This window comes from Callithrix jacchus, chromosome 1 (genome assembly GCF_049354715.1).
Source record: "Callithrix jacchus isolate 240 chromosome 1, calJac240_pri, whole genome shotgun sequence".
NCBI lineage: Eukaryota > Metazoa > Chordata > Mammalia > Primates > Cebidae > Callithrix > Callithrix jacchus.
Genome location: NC_133502.1, coordinates 100,740,650 through 100,756,248, shown reverse-complemented (window position 1 = coordinate 100,756,248; position 15,599 = coordinate 100,740,650). Strand labels below are relative to the sequence as shown.

The following is a 15,599-nucleotide window of genomic DNA, read 5'->3' as shown; positions in this document are numbered from 1 at the left end:
GAGTCAGATTAACATTAGGAAGTATATTGAAATTGTATTTTATTTTATCGTTTTGAGTTTTTAAGCTTTTTTGTTTTGTTTTAGATTTTTAAAAATATGTATATCTGGCCCTTCTAGTTTGTTGGGTTTTGTGGTAAAGTGTGCTAATTCTTTCAGGCCTTGGGATGCTTTTTGATGCGTTGAATTTTGCAACTCCTTTTAATTATTATTCTAGAGTCCTAGTCAATTTATGTACCTTGTAAAGTGGTTTAACCAGAAAGAATCATGAACACAAAAAGTCGTGGTTTCTGTGTCAGTTAAATAAAATAGCACAACTTTCTGAGATCGGCTCAACATGAAGCAGCCTTGTGGTACTTGAAATTCTTGATCTCATGGCTGAGGAAATCAAGAATGAAGACACACCAAGTGTGAGGTCAGAGCAGAAGCAGAAATTTAATAGGCAGAAGAAAGAGAACAGCTCTTTGCAGCAGAGAAGGGTCCCAAAAACGATTGCCATTCAGCAGTGAAATGCAAGTGTTTTATAAGCTAGTGGGGAAGCAGCATCTTATCTACATACGGTGTGAAAAGCTGGATAGGACCAGGTGTGCCATCTGTATAGAGAGCGAATCTCTGGCATCCCCACACCAATCTTTTATTACACAGGCAGGTCCTTTGCCTGAGCTATTCCACCTTGCTTTCCTACTGTGTATGTGTTAAAAATGGGGAGGTGGAACCATCATAGTGATGTGCCTGGCCCCCAGGTACCCCCTTTTTTTTAATAGATGCAGCTGCAGGCATTCCCCCCATGCAAGCTTTCAGCTTCCTTATCTGTGTTTGCACCCTGATCTTCCATCTTTATTAGAAAAGAAATGATTTCTTGGGCTGCTTTTTGCTAGAAGGGAAGTTCTGCAGAGGAGTTTTAGTCCTAACTCTTTGCCTAGCTAGTTTCTTTCTACCTCCTCTCTCAACTGCATATTCGTACCTCCAAAAGCATATTTTATTTTCTTAAGAGATAGCCTATTTCTTCACTTAGGATAAAAAATTAAAGTTTTAATTTCACAATTATCTAATATTCTTTACCCCAAATATCAAATGAAGGTAATGAATTATTTCTAGCAGTTTCCTCACCAAGCTCCATAGTTATTCTTAAAAACTACCTGATATGGTTTGGCTTCATGTCCCACCCAAATCTTATCTATAATTGTAATTCCCATAATCCCCATGGTCAAGGGTGGGACCAAGTGGAAGTAATGGGATCATGTGGGCACTTTCCCCCACGCTGTTCTTGTGATAATGAGTCTCACAAGATCTGATGGTTTTATAAGTGTCTGACATTTCCCCTGCTTGCATTCATTCTGTTTTGCTGCCCTGTGAAGAAGGTGCCTGCTTCTCCTTTGCCTTCCACCATGATTGTAAGTTTCCTGAGGCCTTCCCGGCAATTCAGAACTGTGAGTCATTATACCTCTTTCCTTTATAAATTACCCAGTCTTAGGTATTTCTTTATAGCAGTGTAAGAATGGACTAATACACCACACTTCTATTATTATGGCTTCAGGCTTGACCTGAACCCCTTTCCTTTATCCTGCCAATCCACAGTGGCATGTGCGTTTTCTTTACCTTGATATCTCTTTTGATTCTATTCTCTTGTCTTCTTTTAAGACACTATATACTATCCCTTTCTTCCCTAGCTACCTTTGCCAGGCATGTAAAATTTCCTTTCTTCCTTTTCCATGCCCTGTGCTCATGGTCAGCAAAACTATCCCCATACTTAGCCTTGACTGTTGGCTCCATTTTGGGCAGAATCTTATCACTTAGGCCCTCCTCCATACCAGGAAAAGAACTGGGTCACAAATACAGTTGCCTTGGGGTTGCTGTTCCTGAGGAATATCTTTGTGGTGTTCTCTGTGTTTTCTGAATTTGAATGTTAGCCTGCCTTGCTAGGTTGGGAAAGTTCTCCTAGATAATATCCTCAAGAGTGTTTTACAACTTGTTTTCATTCTCCCCATCACATTCATGTACTCTGATCAAATGTAGATTAGGTCTTTTCACATAATCCCATACTTCTTGGAGGCTTTGTTCATTTCTTTTCACTCTTTTTTCTCTAGTCTAGCCTTCTCATTTTATTTCATTGGGTTGATCTTCAATCTCTGATATCCTTCCTTCGGCTTGATGGATTCAACTATTGAAACTTGTGTATGCTTCCCAAAGTTCTGGTGCTGTATTTTTCAGCTTCATTAAGTTGTTTTGTTTTTCTCTAAGCTGGTTATTCTAGTTAGCATTTCATCTAACCATTTTTCAAGGCTTTTAGTGTCTTTGCATTGGGTTAGAACATGTTCCTTTAGCTCAGAGAAGTTTGTTATTACCTACCTTCTGAAGCCTGCTTCTGTCAATTCCTCAAACTCATTGTCCATCCTGTTTTGTTCCCTTGCTGGTGAAGAGTTGTGATCCCTTGGAGGAGGAGAGGCATTCTGGTCTTTGATGATTTCATCCTTTTTGTGCTGGTTTCTTCCCATGTTTGTGGGTTTATCTACCTTTGATCTTTAACATTGGTGACTTTCAGATAGGGTCTCTGAGTGGATGTCCTTTCTGTTGATGTTGAAGCTATTTCTTTTTGCTTTTTCATTTTCCTTCTAACAGTCAGGCTCCTCTGTTGCAGGACTGCTGGAGATCCACTCCAGACCCTACTTGCCTGGGAATCACCTGTGGGGGCTGTAGAACGGCAAGGATTGCTACCTGTTCCTTCCTCTGGTAGCTTCATCTCAGAAGGGTACCCGCCAGATGTCAGCCAGAGTTCTCCTGTAAAAGGTGTCTCTTAGGATATATGGGGGTCAGGGAGCCATTTGAAGAGGCAGTCTGTCCCTTCTCAAAGGTCAAGTGCTGTGCTGGGAGCTCTGTTGCTTCCTTCAGAGCTGCTGGGCAGAGATGTTTAAGTCTGTTGAAGTGGGACTCAAAACTGCCCCTTTTCCTGGGTGCTCTGATTTGGGAAGGTGGGGCTTTATTTCTAAGTCCCTGATGGGCTGCGGCCTTTTTTCAGAGATGACCTGCTCAGCAAGAAGGGAATCTAGTCACAATCTGCCTGCACAGGGCTTGCTGAGCTGCCATGAGCTCTGCCCAGCTGCTGTGTAAACTTCCTTGTGATTTTTTTTACACAGGTAAGGTTAGAACTGCCTCAGTAATGGTGGATGCCTCTCCCCCCTCCAAGCTTGACCATCCCAGATGGAGCTCAAACTGCTGTGCAGGCTGAAAAAATCACATGCCAGTGGGTCTCAGCTTGCTGGTCTTTGTGGGGATGGGACCCGTCGAGTCACATCACTTGGATCCCTCCCTTCAGCCCCCTTTTTTTCGGGGGAATGAATGGTTCTGTCTTGCTGGTGTTCCAGGCATTGGCTAAAACAGCTACCCAGTTCTGTGCTGGAAACCCATGGTGCTGGTGTTTTTGGCACTGGTGAGAATCTCCTGGTCTGCGGGCTCTAAAGACTGGGAAAAGAACAATATCTGAGCCAAGGAGCCTGAGCATCCAGAAAAGTCCCCAGTGGCCTCCCTTAGAGAGGAGTGGGAGTTCTCTGGCCCTTTGCACTTCCTGGGTGAGGCAGCACCCCACCCTACCTTGGTTTGCCCTCCTAGGGCTATACCCATTGTCCAGCCAGCCCTATTGAGATGAACCTGGTACCTCAGTTGGAAATGTGGAGGAGATCACTCACCTTCTGCATCACTCTCACTTGGAACTGCCCTCTGGAGCTGTTCCTATTTGGCCATTTTGGCAAAAGTCCCCAAGGCCTTTAATTTAAATTCTGGATCTCAGGGATCTGCGAGACTCCCCATCACATTCTCTCAGCTTCTGCTTGGGATTCTTGTCTTTGGCATTAGAGACAATTTTTTCTCCCTAGGAAATTTCAAAATGCAAATTACAATAGAAACAACAACAGTAAAATCATATAACATCTATTGAAAATGATGGTCTAATCACTTTTATGTGCATTTTCCAATTTAACACAACAACTTAATGAGTGAGATCGTATCAGACTCTTCATTTGAAAGAAGAGGAAACTGAGGATTACAGTTGTAAATTAATTGCCTAAGATCCACAACAAGCATGTGTTGAACCTTGGAATTGCATCTAATTCTGCTTGATTACAAAGCCCAGCTCTTAATTACTAGAAATGTTGCCTCCTTCTTTGCTCCATGATTTAACATTTCAAAGTGATTTCTGAGATGTACTGTTTGACTTCCTATTAATGCCAAATTAGAGGTTTTTACATTTAAAAACTTTTATTTTTGGTAGAATGTCACCAAGAATGAAGGGCCATGCAGTAATAATATTTTCTATTTTGTGCAGTGTTTTACTATATAGGACATATTTTCAGTATTTGGCCCTCACATGAATTCTTTAAGGATACCTATTCTAAAGACGAAAAGTTTGATTTTTGTGAAATCGAGGAACATGCCTAAGGTCATGTGTGAATGGCAAAATTGAAACATGGTTGTCTTTTGACAACCATGCCATTCTTCCTAATGTAGCATGGTATGTTACTGCTTACCAGGACTAAATGATCCAAAGCATCTCTGATATGAAATTTCAGCTGTGTGCTAGCCCTGCTATGTTCTGGAATTGATAAAAGAATAAAGCATAAGAATATGTGCACAGTTTTATGTACACCAGAATTCTAATAATGATTTGAGGTTTTATATGCCAAGAAAAAGACTGGTGTCCTGTAGGACATTCTGAAGAATTCTTCCCTCAGTAGCCAAGACAAAGTGAACCTCTGATGCTGATGCCTTATGACCACTCTACCTGCCATATCCTCTGTATATCAGAAAGCCAGTTTTCTGTAGGCTTCCTAGTGCAGTATATTCTGATGGAGTATTTGTTTCCATCCCACCAGATCTATGGTAAATTTCATGTCATAAATTTTATTTTTGTTTAATGTTGAACTGCACTGTCAAATAATTTTAGTGGCATCTTTATTAGGGATACATCAGTTTTCACAACTGCTATAGCATGGCAATATAATTTTCTGAGTAAGCCCCTTGATTAAAGAGGGCTTTTTGGTGATATCACTTCAGGGTGAACAGAAAGTGTCAGCTCCTCAGTAAAATCCATTCAATAACAAATATCACAGGCTGTACTTATTAATAGCTCTTGATATCCTTTGGTTGTGTCCCCACCCAAATCTCATCTTGAATTGTAACTCCCACAATTCTCGTGTGTCATAGGAGAAACCCAGTGGGAGGTGATTGAATCATGGAGGCAGGTTTCTTTCATGTTCTTCTCATGACAGTGAATAAGTCTCATGAGATATGATGGTTTTAAAAACAGGAGTTTCCCTGCACAAACTCTCTTTCTGCTTGCCACCATCCATGTAAGATGTGACTTGCTCCTCCTTGCCTTCTACCATGTTTATGATGCCTCCCCATACATGTGGAACTGTAAGTCCATTAAACCTCTTTTTCTTTTCAGTCTTGGGTATGTCTTTGTCAGCAGAGTGAAGACAGACTAATACAGTAAATAGGTACCAGTAGAGTGGGGTGCTGCTGAAAAGATACCTGAAAATGTGGAAATGACTTTGGAACTCGGTAACAGGCAGAGGTTGGAACAGTTAAAAGGGCTCAGAAGATGATATGAAAATGTGGGAAAGTTTGGAACTTCATACAGACTTGTTGAATGGCTTTGCCCAAAACACTGATAGCAGTATGGACAATAAGGTACAGGCTGAGGTGATCCAGCATTGAAGACACACTGGTGATACCTGCAAATAATGAAGAAGACATACATGAAAACTTAACACTTGATATTATGTTGATTTTCTACTCACCCACACGGGAAGTGTGACAAAAGTTTTCAGGATTTCTAAGAAATGTAAAATAGGAATAAATTTACTAAAAACGCAGTGCAGTGGAAGGGAAACATTTGATGTATCCTCCAGGTTTTCTTTTGTTTTGTTTTTGTATGCACATACTCATTGTGTTACTGTTTAAAAGAGTTGGGAACTGAATCATGTCCATAATTTTTTTTGAAATAGGAAAGACTTAAATGCAATGCCCCCTTTCCTGTCATTCCACTAAAGAAATCTGAGCCCATTCTGCTTTTCTAGTTTGTCTTAGAGAGAGTTTGATAATGCCACAAGATAATATAAGACAACAAAGAAATGGGCCCATTTGCAAATCCCACCCAAGGTGATCAAAGGTGTTTCATTTTCTGTTGATTGATTTCTCATCTGTTTCTATTCTCTGTTTAATTGGAGGAATTGGCTGAGAGTACTTAGTGTCTAAACCTATTAGAATCAATTCCAAATTCTGTTTACCAAACTCAAATGGGTACTCAGGCTCATAGTCTTAAAAAACAAAAAAGCCTAGTAAGCCATAATTCTAACGATGTTTCCTGGATTAAGTAGTTTTCCTAAAATTGTGCCAAAGTAGAGTCTCACAGACATTTATGACATGGCCTAGTAGATGCTTATAGAGGTTTTAATGCCTCAGTGGCCTGAAAGAATGAGAAGACCTCTCCAAGTAGCTAATTTACCACCTGCCTAACACCATGTCCATGACAGTTACACAGTCAGTTGAAAGAGAGCTAAATTACCTCTTTGCTCACAATCTCTGGTCAAACTGATTGCATCCCAGGTTGCAACAGCATTATAAAAAGAGAGGCTTAGAGGTTCATAGAATTGAAACTGTTAGTGAAAGTCAGCGTATCTCAAAATGACTGCTGGACTGTGTGGATTCTGAATAAAGATTCTAGCAAATTTAGAGGCTAGGAATAATGAGTAGAAGGCATGTGATGGGAAAAAGTTTGTCCTGTAGGTCTTCATTTTCTGATGTCGAATGTGTACCTTGGCTGACTGGGCAACAAGGTCAATAGAACCCAGGGGCTACTGTCTATGGAGCCATTGAGAATTGATGAGGAAAAAGCCAATATCTTTCCTTTCAGAGCTATGTGAGAAGCTTTCCCCAGACTCCTTGACTTTTCACGTGGGCAGATCAGCCATGGCCACAGTAGAGGAGATGTATCAAGGTAGCAAAGCTTGTGGATTCTGGAATCAGAGAGCTTGGGTTCAAATTCCAGCTGTGTGTCCTTGGGTAAGTCACTTAACCACTTTGTGACTAAGTTTTATCATCTGTAAAATAGGGATAGTAATAGTATGCCAGCCATAGACCTGTATGTAATATGCTGAGAGGTAAATGCTATATAGGTGCTTAATATTTTCAGTACCTCACCCAGCTAAAGCTCACCAAGCTGAGAGCCGTAGGAGATGTCAAGGTTCTGGCTGTAGCTCCTTGATTGTTTCACTCTATATGTTGAAGACTGCTACGACAACCACCAGCCTGAAGACATTTTCAGATCACAGGTTGGCCTGCGTGAAGGGCAGGTCAGTTCTGAAGAGGTGATGTTTCTGAAATAAGCATTAATCCAAAGACAGAAAGAATGGTGGTGGATACTCAGCTCCCTTATCCTTCAGTTGAGGTGAATCTGGGGTGTGTTCTACACTGTCTCCTGAGGCGCCCCAGTGGTTTTAAGCTCCAGTTACCCACAATGGTAAGCTGGGTGGATAATACATGTTACTGGCATTCTTTTCTTTCTTCCTTTCCTCATACTACATTCTTTATTATTGTTTTCTGGGATCACCTTGCAAATAAACTACTTGCACTTGAATCCTTTTCTGGTTATGGGAGACCCAAATCAAGGCAGGTTTCGTGGCTTTTTTGGAGTGTCATAAATAACTATTGAATTGCGTGGATTATTTTTTTAAATTTCATTGAGATAGTATACACAGTTTGGAAACTTTAAAAGTCTAGTGCAAGTTTTTATGCTTCTGTGTTTCTTATGTACTGATTTTTTTTTTTTTCAGTGAGAAAAGATCTGGATTTAGAGGACTCGAGCTGCTGCTAACCAGCTGTATTTTTTTAAATCTCTGTTTTAACATATGATACTATGTACACATTATTGTAATAATTACTTAAAATAATATATGTAAAATGATTCCAAAAGGCTATATTTCACTGGGGTTTTGTTTTGGTTTTGGAATTTTTACAAGTTGACATGGTTTCTTCATTTCTCATTCCACAATGTAGAGTATTCATTAATATTAAAACGAGAACTAATTCATCCATATTATTGTGACTTATCTTCTGTTATTCAGTTTTGGTCATCATTCCAATTTCAACTTTTCAACAAACTTATTATCTTCCTTGCCATTTTGGCAGCCATCTGATAACCTAGCCAAGGTTTGGATGTCTTGTAGAAGCAGGACAATGAATTTTGAAGCTGTGTATTTCAGATCCTAGTATTTAAGCTCTAAGTTGCAAATTGCATAAGACATTTCAATTAATAATGTTAAGAATATTTCTTTTTCCATTATATAAGCAATTCATGTACTGTTTGACTAATACTTATGCCAAGTATGAGTTTACCAAACTACTAAGCTACAGGCAAATTCAAACCTTACAGCCTTTTCCTGTGTGATTAAAAAATAATGAAAAGAAATGTATATTCATAAAAATAAAGGAACATTACATTGCTTGTTATATTAGCTAGTTCAGAAAGCACTTTTCATTAAAAAGTTTAACTACTAACTTTTAAAAAATTAAATTTAGCTGGGAATAGTGGCATGCCTCTGTAGTTTCCGCTACTTGGGAGGCTGAGGCAAGAACAGCACTTGAGGCTGGGACTTTGAGACCAGTCTGGCAAAACATAGCAAGATCCTGCCTCTAAAGAAAAAAAATTTAATTTTAAAAGTTAAAAAATGATGCATAATTCTTTTGAAAATTTTTCAAAATGGCAATAAAAATAATAGGGGGAACAGCTTAATTGCTACCATTGAAAGAGAATGGCAATTAATATTTTGATCTTCTTTCTATTTTATGTATAGATTTTGTTGTTTTTTACTGGGTTAACTGTATCGTGTAATGTGTATTTGACCATCATGCACGTATTTAGGTGTATGGCTGGGGGTTAGTCAGCACGTATGTCTCAGTGCAAAGCACTTTCTTCCACGTTCTCCTTCCTTTTTAGCTTCTCTTTTTCCAGTCTGGTTTCCTGTCCCAGCCACACTCCTACCTCCTAACTTCTCAGGATGTCATTCACACAGCAACCACGTGCCTGAGTTTTGTCACTCTCATACCAGAGCTACAGTCTGGAGACTCTGCTTCTTTAGGGAGGCTGACTGCTTTCCATCCCTGGTACTGGGATGGCATCTTTGGGATGTAGTTCTCTCTCCTTCCCTTCCCTTTTCCTTAGACAGGTATTTATGAAGTGAGGTTATTAGGAAAAGACAAAGTCCTTGTAGGCCTCTGCCAGTTCCACTCTTCTCTTTATAATTAGATATCCATTTTAAAAAAACTTATTATATTAAAAAATTGTTACAAGCATCAATACAACAAGGTGACCAGTGGGGTAGAATTTTAAAATATGATGTAACCTCTTGTTTTAGAGGTTAAATCAGCAAGTCATCTTAGGACACATTTTTCTTATTGTGGGGGAAAATGGCCTTAGTTACATAATCATGTGTGAAGCCTGTTCTGGTTTACATGCCCCTCCCTGAAGCAAAGCAGAGGATTCTGGTTTGAACAATGTCTTTCTTCCTTTCCTCCCTCCCCTCCCGGCCCTACCATTTGTGAAGGTTGTGAATCAGTTTTTCATAAGAAGTCTAGAAGGCTTGTCAGTGTAAAGAGACTCCAACTCCAGCTATTTCTCCTTAAGATTCAACATTAGAGAAATTTGAAAGGAACCACAGTGTTCCTGGCTGAGGCCTCTTGGTGGGAAGGAGCATGAAAGTGATAGATAAGAACATACAGTGAGAGGTAGTAAGTTGGGGCTTCCCAAAGTTTCCAAAAGGATCTAAAACAGGTCTGGCTTTGGCCTGATCCTGTACTGAGCCTTCATTTGTCCCAGGCCTGACCAGCCTGGTTCTGACATCATGACTGGGAAACAGTGGGATGGCTCAGCATTTGAAATGAGTGGTGACCTCCATGGTAGCCTCAATATCTAAACGTACAAGGGCTTCAGTGTAGCTGTGGACACTTGTCCAGTGTCCGCAGACCCTGAAGTGGCAATGCCAGCAGTGCTGCCTCTGACTCATGGTTCTCTCTCCTTTAGAAGAGCCTGGAAGTCCTTTGGGCTACATCATTGTGACTGAGAAGATATGGGATACCAAACTGCCCGCCCACATAGGCTTGTGGGGTTTTACATGATTCATTGGAATAATAAAGAGGATGCGGCTATGTTTATACCTCCAGGTTGATGACGTAAGTCACTGTTACTCAAGCATTCTTCATGTTATTACAAAGTTTAATGCATGCCTAGCCGTGTACTGAGAGAATATATCATATTTTATTTTCTCATTTCTCCATTATTGGACATTTAAGTCTTTTGCATGAGATGTTTCTGGCAGAACCTAGTATTTGTTTTAGCACTATTAGTGTAATACTAGTAGGCATATGTTTTCTAGATGCTAAAAATATGCAGCTCCAAACATTATTTTTTGGAGCATGAAATTAACTTCCTTCACTTGTATTTGAGGGGCATTAGAGTGCTTTGCCAAGAGTAGGGCATGAGGGAGAGGAGGCTCACAGAACCAAGAATATATACCAGTGTAAACCAGGAGTTTCAAGGGCATCTTTGACCAGAAGGAGGGTCAAGGATAGTACTGTCTGCTAGGAGGAAGGCACACAACCAGTGGATATAAAAGACCATGATTGTCCCCAGTGAGGCACTAGCAATAAGCAGGGCATGGCACATGGTAGGTGCTTGGTACATATTCGTTTTTAATCTTTGGATGCTTGAATATTTTCTCTAAGCATTCAGAGAACAGATTATAAACCCATGTAAGCATTCCAGAGTTATAAGATCAGACTTATACAAAGTTGCCATGTACTTTTAAAAATACTTTTTAACCTCTGGAAAGGTTTTTTTTTTTTTGCATGAAAAAATTGGTAAAGATATCTACACTAATCTATATAAGGAGCATAAGATGATAATACAAATCAACCCATGCGATTCCTTCCCATGTGATGTTGTTTCAAGGTAATATTTTTCCCAACAGTGGTTATGTGATCTCTGTATCTGGATGTAAACAACAATAATAACAACAAAAAAAAAAACACTAATGTCAAAGGAAATAATGACTATTGCTCATGGTGGTGATAAGAAACTACTTAGGCCTGTACTTCTGAGTGCACATTATTACTTTTGCTCGATTTCCCTCTAACTTATTTATTTGAGAACCATGATCATATGAGAACACAGGCACCACTTTCAATTACAGAGATTAAGGAAATATAGAATGAGTTTTGTTTTGTTTGGTTTTTAAGTGGACATTTGCACTATGTTCTGAGAAAATGGTGGCCTGTGGAATAATATGTCTGGTCAGGCCCCAGCTACCTTGCCTCAAAAGGGGAGCCCATTAGAAGTAGTTGCCTTAGGAATCTGGACTCTGAGTCTATCTTTTAAAATTTTATTTTATTTATTCATTTTATTTTATTTTTTCTATTTATTTGTTCACTTTTGAGAGAGGGTCTCACTCTGTGGCCCAGGTCAGAGTGCAGTGGTGTGATCACAGCTCACTGTAGCCTCAACTTCCCAGGCTCAAGCTATCCTTTCAACTCAGCCCCTGAGTAGCTGATCTACAGGTGTGTGCCACCATGTCTGGCTAATTTTTAATTTTTTTTTTTTTGTAGAGATGGGGCCTCACTGTGTTGCCCAGGCTGGTCCCAAACTCCTGGGCTCAAGCAGTCCTTTCACCTCAGCTTCCCAAGTAGCTGGGATTACAGGTACATGCCACCATACCCAACTGTATTTTTTATTGATTTATATATTTTTTGTAGACGTCAGAAAATAAATGTTATTCTACAACATAGAGCTTAGATATAAAAGTTCTTTTATTTTGTAGGTGTTTAAACGAAACTGATTAAGCAATAAGGTAAAGCTCTGGACATAAGACAAATGGTGATAAAACAGTATCTTAAAGTAGATTAGTTATCTGCAGTCAACAGAGTGCATTTAACATATATTATCACATTTGAATCTTAGAACAGTCCCACCAAGCCAGGTGGGAGAGCATTTTCCTCCTCCTTTCATAGTGGAGGGAAACACTCAAAAAGGTTAGGGGTCATGTCCATGACAATGGAAGTTGTAACTGCAGATTAGAGTTCCAGTTTTCTCACTCCCTTTTCTGCTCCCCCAGCCCCAACCACCACTTCACCATGCGGCTGTTGAAGGTGCCAGAGCCTTGTAATCTTTATGTCTTTTTCTCAAGAGTCATTCATAGTACCAGAATATCTTTACAAGGGAAATGAATGACCCTTCTGAATCTCAGAGCCACTCACATATTTATGTCATCCGTACAGCTCAATTTACAAACTCTTACAAAGAACATGAAAGCTTGAGGCATTCCTTTTATTCTTTTTTCCTCTTCCTTTCTGCCTTATATGTGTCCAGAGGCACTCTTTTTAGTGTCATTTCCTAAGGGAAAGGAAAATAGATATTCTTGCTCTTTCTCAAAGCTGATAATCTGGCAGCTTTTTATTGAAATTTAAAAAAAAATTCTTTCTGTAGACTTGATCGGTTATGCCAAATTCCTCCCATAAGTTATGCAGAGATTTTAAAGTTTTCTATTTTCTGGCCACAAGTCTTCTTGACAGAAAATTTCAACAAGAGAAAGGTCTGTTCACTTTTGGAATACTCTCCACACAGAAGGCTTGGGAGGAAAGTTGCAACATATGTTACAGACCCTATCTTCTAGGAGCTGGGCCAGCTGAGACAGCGGGAAACAGGGAAAGGTGATTCTCTGTGCTTTCAAGCTTCAGCTCCCCCGCTTTTTTTTTCTTTCTTTTGAGACGGAGTTTCGCTCTTGTTACCCAGGCTGAAGTGCAATGTCACGATCTCGGATCACCGCAACCTCCGCCTCCTGGGTTGAGGCAATTCTCCCCTCAGCCTCCCGAGTAGCTGGGATTACAGGCACACGCCACCATGCCCAGCTAATTTTTTGTATTTTTAGTAGAGACAGGGTTTCACCATGTTGACCAGGATGGTCTCGATCTCTTGACCCCATGATCCACCCTCAGCCTCCCAAAGTGCTGGGATTACAGGCGTGAGCCACTGTGCCCGGCCCCTTCACCTCCCTTTTTAAAGAATTTCATTCTTCTGGCCAGGAAAAGGAAATAGAATGGGTTCTGAAGCAGATGCTGCTCAGACTTCCTGGTTTTCAGAGCAGGAGAAGGCAAAGGAGACAAAATGAGAGTGTATGTGTGTGCTCACTTGTATGTGCATGCAGGGATGGGAGGGGTCGAAACTTGGGAAACCAGTACAGTCTGCAACACAAAGCACCTTTTCAACTTTAATTAAAAATTAAGGGCCAGGCATGGTGGGTTATGCCTATAATCCCAAGCACTTTGGGAGGCTGAGGAGGGCGGATCACTTGAGGTCAGAAATTCAAGACCAGCCAATATGGTGAAACCCTGTATCTACTTAAAACAATACAAAAATTAGTTAGGCGTGGTGGTGTGCACCTGTAGTTCAGCTACTTGGGGAGCCTGAGGCAGGAGAATCGCTTGAATTGGGAGGTGATAGTTGCAGTGAGCCAAGATGGAACCACTGTACTCCAGTCTGGGAAACTGAGCAAAACTCCATCTCGGGAAAAGAAAAAATTAAAAGGAAAATGAGGATATCTCTAGAGCAAGGATCAGCAAACTTTTTCTGTAAATCACCAGAAAATAAATATTTTTGGCTTTGTGGGCCATGTAGTGGGTCTCAAATAATTCTGACGTAGCACAAAAGCAGCCTTATTTTAGGAACACCAACATTTGAATTTTATATAATGTTCAAATGTCAAGAAATATTATTTTTGTTTTGATTTTTTTCTCCCAACTATTTAGACATTCAATAGCCATTTCAGTTGGGCTGTGAGCTGTACAAAAGCAAGCAGTGGATTGGATTGGTCCCAGGGTTTTGTCTGACCCTATTCTAGAGGAAAGATGATGCTAGCATGGTGTGGTGTGAAAATACGAAAGCATTCATTTTTTGTTTGTATATGAAGTAGCAACTAAATGAGCACATTTCCCCATGTGCCCCTTCATCTCCCTTACACAAAAACGAAAAAGAAAGAAAAGAAACATGTTGTTTGCAATCTCATCTCTCTGAAATTTACTTAATTCTAAAATTTCAACAATGGCCACACCAAAATTTACCATTTATTGGAAGTATAGTTGCGCAGCCATTTTATATTTAAGGCCTATAGACTTTAACCAGTTTAGAGAAATGTGAAGACCAAAGGAATAATGTCTTAAAGTAGTACTGTGTTTATTTGAAGGAACCATCACCCCTTCCACCTCTGACTGAATTGTCCCAAGAATCCATATTTAAACATCAGTGTGTTAATTTTCTGCTCTCTAATTCAACACAACTGTCACGTGATACTGAAAACATGGACATGCATGGAATCAAGTAAAATAATAAGGTGTCAAAATGTCCTGCATAGGTGGGGAAAGAATCTGTGTTTTCAACTGAATTCTAAAAAAAAAAAAAAATTCATTTTGAAAGCAAATCTTTTCTGATGAGAGCAATATAAATGACTGTAAGCAGATATCTGTGAATCTTCATTTTTAAGGTGTTTTCTCCCTACTTAGTGTTCTTACCCTACTCATGTCTGTAAATATAGTACTCAGATTAATTAGGATATGATTTGAAAAGAATATTGGACTATGACTGTAAACACAGATCTTTCCACTTAATCATTACCATTAATCCCCAATATGTCCAATAATGTAGATGTAAACTTGTGGAAGTGAGAGTCATCCAGATCCTTGCTACTCAGATGCGTTTTATAGACCAGGAGTATCAGCATCACCTAGACTTTGGTTGGAAATACAGACTCTCAGGCCTCAGTCTAGACTCATTGGATTAAAATCTACATTTTTAACAAAATCCTCAGGTGATCTGTATGCACATTAATTGTAAAGAAACATTCAGCTTGTAGTAACAGTTTTCAACTTTGGCCATATGGTAGAATTCCCTGTGAGACTTCTAGAAATCCCAGTGCCTAGGCTCTTTACCAGACCAATTAAATCAGAATACCTGAGGGTGAGACCTAGGATTCGGTAGTCTTCTTTCTTTTTGATGTGGTAATTTATTTCCTTTTGGGTACATACCCAGTAGTTTGATTGCTGCATCAAATGGTAGTTCTAGTGGCATCGGTATTTTTTAAGCTACCTAGGTAATTCCAATGTGCAGTGAAGTCTGAGAACCACTGGGCTAGATGAAGGACTATACATATTATTGCTCTGAGAGTAGGAAGAGAACACTCTCATTATCAAGTGGAAACAAGGTCCCCAGAACTAGTGGATTTATTAGAAGTGTTAAAAAGGTCAGCTTGGCATATATTACAAGGGTAGTTTCAGAGAGTCATTTCATTATTTGAAGAATGGAATAGCAGCACATCTCAAGCCAGGCAACTGGGTCACATGCCCAGTTTCTTAAGTCATTGCTTTTTGAATAAACCCTACAACTTTAATTATATATTGCCATCTTAACAAAGCTTTCTGAAAACACTCTCATGTAGTATTCCAATTTGTTAATCATCTTTTTTATTGGGGATGAGGATAAATTCATGGTATGTGAGTTTTGGTAG

At 39.7% G+C, this 15,599-nt stretch overlaps 1 long non-coding RNA gene across 1 annotated transcript in view; it reads left to right on the top strand.

Moving 5' to 3' along the window:
- The first annotated feature begins 566 nt into the window (after nt 1-566).
- The window catches only part of LOC128932036 (uncharacterized), a 127,715-nt gene continuing 112,682 nt past the window's right edge, over nt 567-15,599 (top strand). The window contains exons 1-2 of the long non-coding RNA XR_008481277.2: nt 567-7,056; nt 10,073-10,221. This is a non-coding gene — a long non-coding RNA (uncharacterized LOC128932036). The remainder of the gene's footprint in view (nt 7,057-10,072; nt 10,222-15,599) is intronic.